We start from the raw sequence: 6,547 nt of genomic DNA on the forward strand, positions 1-6,547 counted from the left end.
CACCACCCATGATACAAGCGATCGGGCGGGGCTCTTGGAAGCCCCCAATCCCATCATCTTGCCGGTTGTCGTCGTTTCTCCTTGGCGATGGTGGCAGCGGAGGGAGGCCGGCGTTGCCCTGAGGACAGTCCTCCCGAGGCTGGTCTCGCCAGGGGGCGTCACGAGGCTGCCCCTGCCAGCGGTCCTTGCGAGGTTGGTCACGCCAGTCCTGACGAGGGTCAGAGTTGTCCTAGCGGCCTCCTCCACGGCCGTATCTGCGGTCGCTGCGCTCGGGGCGGCGGCCAAGGCGCCCGTCTCGGGTTGCCCTGAGCTCCTGGCAGTCGTTGGTGTTGTGGCTGTGGACGTTGTGGAAGACGCAGAACGGGTGGTTGCCCCTGGGGGGCTCATCGTGGTCACGACCACGCTTCATCTCGGGCTCCGCAACCAGCACGGTGGGACCCGTATGCTTTGCTTCCTTGGCCTTGGCTTTCTTGTCTTCAGGATCAGGCTCAGGGAGGTCAAGGACGGAGAGGTGGCCTTCTTCAGCCCTTGCGCACTTGGTCGCCAGGTTGAACATCTCCAGGGCCAAACATAGGTCCTTGTGGATGGCGAGCTCCTCCTTCATCTTGACATCCCGGACAACATCATTCAATGCCGAGACGATGGCTTCTTCTGACACCTCTGGGATCTTGAGGCGAACGCTCGTAAAGCACTGGACGTATTTGTACAAAGTTTTGCCAGGCTGCTGCTTCACGCGCCGCAGGTCGGTTACTGCAGGAGCGCGGTCGTGAGTACCCTGGAAGTTGGCGATGAAGCGCTCGCGAAACTCATCCCAGGAGGAGATCGACCCCTCCAGGAGGTTCAGGAACCAGGAGCGCACGCCGTCCTTGAGAGCCATGGGGAACCAGTTGGCCATAACCTTCTCGTCACCGCTCGTCGCTTCGATGCTCAGCGCGTAAAGTTGGAGGAACTCTGCGGGGTCAAGGGTGCCATCATAGCGCAGAGGAAGATCTGGCTTGAACTTGCCAGGCCAGACGACACGGCGTAGGTCCAAAGTGAAGGCACGGCAGGCCACCGAGCTCACAGGCACGGCACGCACTTGAGGGGCTCAGTCCCGACACCCACGCGTCACGGGCTCCGGCGGCGCGAGGTCTTGGTGCCTGCCCTGGCAGCTTGCTTCATCTCTTGCCGGCGCCCCGCGCCGTGGGTCGGCGGGGGCGCGTCGCGTATGGGCTCCGGGTTAGCATTGCGCCGAGGAGGAGGAGGCACGCCGTGAGCCACGTCGCCCGCCTGGGATGGCAGGGGAGGCAGCGAGCGGGATGACGCAAGAGCCTCCCCGGCGGCGTTGACGAGCTCATTGATGCGGCCGAGCCAGTCGTCATAGAGGTCGTTGGCGGGGCGATAACGCAGGAGCTTGCACGCCATCAGCAGCGCAACCTGCGTGTTTGCCGGCCCACGGCAAGCACAGGAGGATGATGTCGTGGCCAGAGTGGGCGATGGAGTCGCGGTGCGGCCATCACGCTGCACGAAAGGTGGTAGCGACGAATCCTGCTGCTCACGAGCAGCAGGGTCAGGGGCAGCATTAGCCACGGGGAGGCAGAGAGGCGAGGGGCGCTATTGCCCGTGGGTGTCGTCTGGGCAACACGAGCGGCCCGACACTCGGCACGGACATGGCGAGCGTCAGCCATGGGAGCAACAGAACAGAGCGGAAGCGAACGATGGAAGAAGGACTTCGACACGCCCCTAGCTGGCGCGCCAAATGTTGGATTCAGGGCTCCTCAGACCCAAGAAAGGTTTGAACTCTGGGGCGTGTGCGAAGAACTCAACCTATCCAGCCTACTAGCTCATCGCCCCACAACCTAGCTCGATTCGTATGAGCAAGGAAGAAGATGAACACGACAGTTTACCCAGGTTCGGGCCACCTTGTGGTGTAAGACCCTACTCATGCTTTGTGGTTGATTGGCCTCACGAGGGGCTGAGGATGAACTAGTACAAGGTATGAACAACCTCGCGAGGTTCAGGGGTGAAGGAATGAGTGGACCCCTTCTAAAGTGGTGGCTTACCTATATTTATAGTGGCCTCGGTCCTCTTCCCCAAAACGTAGGCGGGAAGGGATCCCACAGTGGCCAATTTGAAAGGGGACAAGTAGTACATCTTATCCTGACGAAAGGTGGTCTTCGCGTGCAAAGCTTCTGGTCGTGATGTAGCGGTGGGCTCAGCAATGACATTCGTCCTGTCGTGCTGGCGGTCTTGGTCTCGTTGCAACGGAATGGAAACCTTTGCCAGATTCCCCGGGAACCCACGCCTGTCCTTGCCTCCTTAGCACCAAAGAGGAAACTACCTCCTCTGCGCCCGGCAGCGCCCGCCTGCCTTGGTCGTCATGTCTTGTGTCATGGTAGCCTCATGAGGCTAGGTACCTGCATAGAAATCTCCGCTCCTCGGGAGGCCGCCTGGGGAGGCCGCTCCTTCAGGAGGCTTGGCCCCTCGCGAGGGTCTTGTCATGGTGGTCTTGTAGATGAGACGTACCAGGCCATCGAGTGAGCCACGCCGTGGGCCGCAGGCAGGCAAGTTTGGGTACCCTGGTTCCCAGAACACCGACAGAGAAGCTACCGCAGCAGAACGAGCCAGTGTTGGACCAGCTTTACCCCCGACAAGGCCTACCGACGATGACAAAGGGGAACCACAGATAAACGCTGACGAATAGGAGGGGGTGGCAAGAAAGAAAATGGTGCAACAACCTGTTTACTTTGTTAGCTCCCCACTACTGCAGGATGCTGCTAACGCGGCACTACGATCAGAGACCCTTTGAGAAATTATGTGCGATGCCATAATCGCAAATGGTGCTGTATGAAAACCGTCAGAAATGTGTAAAACGTTTGCGATGCCGGATGCATCAAACACGGTTCAGGTTTTAGTTGCGTATGCGATGAAGGGCATACGGTTCAGTTCAATGAACTATTTGCGATGAGGAGGAACAAAAGAAACGGGCAGCCAGATGGAGGCGTGTGCGATACACAGCATACGGTTCACTCGGATGAACTGTTTGTGATTAGGCAACACAAAATAAACGGTCAGCCAGATCAAAGGTGTGTGCGATATACGGCATGCGGTTCACTCGGATGAATTGTTTGCGTTGAGACATGAGAACAAAAACAGTTCAACTTAACAAGATGTGTGTGATACGCGGCAAACAGGTCTGTAATCAGAAATGTGTCTGAAGACCGATAAGAACACAGACGGTTGCTGCTAATAATACGTGTGTGTTGTGAGCAAACGATTGTTGGTATACAATTGTGAGTGATTGATGAAAACATCACCGACGGGTTCCATTGTTTAGTCCGTGTGCGATGTGATTTTCTTTGTCCGCACACCATCTACGCTCTGTCTGCAGAGCATCAACATATATACTTAAAAAGACAGCATTGCATAACCAAATTTAGCATACAACACACATAACATTTGCACACACCAAAGTAAGCAATTACATGCATACTAAAGTAGGAGAAACGAGGATCTAATCATCTACTTATTGTTGCGACGACGCTTGCCATTGCTCTGCTTCTGGCTGGATCCCTGGCCGTTTTGGGGAAGGAGGGACTTCCTCATGTCAACGATCCGCCGGTACATGTCGTAGCTCGTGTACGCCTCCTTGGCCGCGTACACGACGTGAGCTTTATCGAGTTTCTCCATCCAGGCCGAGTGCCAGGCACGCTTGTCCTTGTTGTACGATCCTTCATGTCTCTGTAGTAGGGGTCGATGATGGCCTCGGCGAGGTGAACCAGTGAGTCCTTCTCATGCTCCTTGCTGCCCCAGATCTTGTATTGGCCCTGGATGTCGACAAGATTCTGGCAGGCGATGCCCGAACTCTCGAGCGCCTTTACATTGTTGGTGATGTCCACTGTAGCGAACATGTAGTGGGGGCTGTTGACAAACCTGGCGAAACGCTCGCAAGATCTTGTGGCTAGGCAGTAGTGGTAGACGAGGACGTGGTGGCGCACGCACATCTGGGCGACGGCAACCTTGGGACAAGACCCGGCATGAGCGCGGGTGTACTCGAGGTCGACCCCGACCACCTTGTACTTCTCCTCGGCAAGCAACAGCTCCATGATGTGGATGGAGTGCTCCGCCCAGACTGGGTCGTTGGTGTACACCACCGGGAGGTGCATGGACCTTCTGTGGGTGTCCACCACGGCACGCATGGTGAACTGCTACTCGTCGTCTGCAGCCGCTCGGAGCGCCATTGGAGCCGCGCAGGATACCCTCTAAGAATTTCTCGTGGTGGGTGTGCTTCTTGCAATGGTGGGGCGCGATCGAAAGGTTGAAGAGACACAAGGGTAGGTTAAATGGCCGCTGTAATAATAAATGGAAGCCGGCTGGCCTGTAATCATCACATCTTGTCACGGCATTCATAGCGGAGGATTCCAGAATCTAGTGCACGCTTGACAACACCGCACCCCAGGCGTGGACACTCGAGTGCGATAATTAATTCTGCGCTCTACAGTGCACACGGTGGAAGAAACCAACTGTGTGCAATAATGTCGAAGATCGCAATCGAGTTAGCTATACAGATTGTGTGCTGCGAGATCGACAAGGTAAACTGATTCGAGAATGGTTAATAAAATCTAAGACAATTGCATATTAAGGTCAAAATAGTGCTAGCAATATACGAGTCTCATACGATGCCATTTCAACGATTGTACCACAAAAGCTCGAAATGTTACAAGGTTCAAATTCCAAAGTTATATGGCTCAAATTCGAAGATTACAAGGTTCAAACTGATATTAGAAAAGAATTCAGCTCATCAACTGCAAACGCTCGCGCTGATGCGTTGAACATGGATATCAGAGATGTTCAAACTAATATCACCGCTTCTAAGTCTGGCTTCGAAACCTCACAATTTTTGCAAAGGGGCCAGCCACTGAGAAGTCATGTATGGGGTTGACCCGATGACTTTCGATTACTCTGTCATCTGAAGTTCCAAAATGAAATTCAGAATTTTTGGAGCCTACTCCATTCTGCCGCAGGCGCCGGCGCTGATCAACAGACCATTCATTTTTTCAAAATAAATGTAGGGCAAACCTCATTTCCTTCAGCATCCTTGCTCTGAGAACAAATAACCTGGCGAATATAATCTCCGGTAAGGTCCCTCGGTAGGAGTTCAAAGTAATTTCTGACAGATGCAGATCTTGGCATTCGACGTGATTGTTATATTGTATCACATTATCCACCACTGGGCCTAATCTTATCTGCAAAAGAAAAAAACGTGTTAGTGCCTACATGCAGTTTTGAACATTACTACAGGACTAGCTATTTGGTTTGCAGGATTTGTAAAATGCACTAACATGCCATCTTCGATCTGACATGATTAACATGGGCATTTGATTACATTCTAGAAAAATGTAGCCTTCTTCACAAGAGGTTGGAGTGGATGAAAAGTTCCCTAAGAAAACTAGTACAGATGAATCCAAAGGAGAAATGCTTATTGATTCTAACCATATGGATCAAGCAACCAATATAGGGGGGCATGTATGTACTGAAATCCTCCAAAAGAACCTTCAAAAATCGTAGTACATTGTCAATGTAAACTTGGGAAAAGGTGTCACAAATTGAACTCCCTTATGGTTAACATTTAATAGGAAAGGAACATCACCTCGGTAATAGCTTCTCCAGGCACGGAAAGCATCTCAGGAAACTGACAACTTGCTCCAGGTCAGGCCCGATAGATTCTAGTGCCAAGACCTTCACTGTGCGCAGTTTCGGGGTCAAGCTTGTCAGAATCATTTTCTGAATGACAGATGAACAAACATCTTCAAAATTAGAAATAATGTTAATTTGTAGAAGGAGAGGTAGAAGGCGGTTGTTGTACCTGAACGGGTGTGGATCCAATAACAAGTTCGGAGTATTTGTCAGACGAGTAGCCCACCACTGTCAATTTCGGCGCAGAAATGACATTGATTCTTGTTGGACCTTCTTGATCAACTACAAGTAATCTCTCAAGTGCAGGTGTGTCCTGGATGACCATACCGTGGTCCACCTTTTGTGATGTCTTCCCGCCGCACGAGAAACACACATAAATAGTCCGGAGAGTCATGGAGGTGATGTGGAAGGTACTCAACCCATTGACCGCCTGAAGACGAAGGTACTCGAGTGCAGTATAGCCACGGAGCAGGCGCTCCATGTCACCCTTTGAGAGGTAGACGGCGACGAGCTCGAGGTGCTTCAGTCATGGTAGAATAAGAGCGGGCACATCATTAAGGGGCGGGAAATGGCAGTTCCTGAACTTGGCGACGCACAGCGTGGGCGCGAGGCGGAGTGCGGACGTTGGCAGGGACCGCATATGCCCATCATAAAAAGTGAGCTCCTCGAGCTAATCTAGGGCGGGGATCGGAACCAGTCGTCAAGCTTGGCTTGGTCCGTGCCATTGGAATGGAACTTGCCCATTTTGAGGCCTTTGGTTGGGCCAAGGTGACTGCCGAGGATCTTGGAGAACGCATCAAAGCTTTTGCGATAGCCATGGCAGAGCTCGTGGGTGTCGATGAGGTCGAGAGAGTTGGAGTTCCATAGGGGG

Source organism: Aegilops tauschii, chromosome 2, assembly GCF_002575655.3.
Source record: "Aegilops tauschii subsp. strangulata cultivar AL8/78 chromosome 2, Aet v6.0, whole genome shotgun sequence".
NCBI lineage: Eukaryota > Viridiplantae > Streptophyta > Magnoliopsida > Poales > Poaceae > Aegilops > Aegilops tauschii.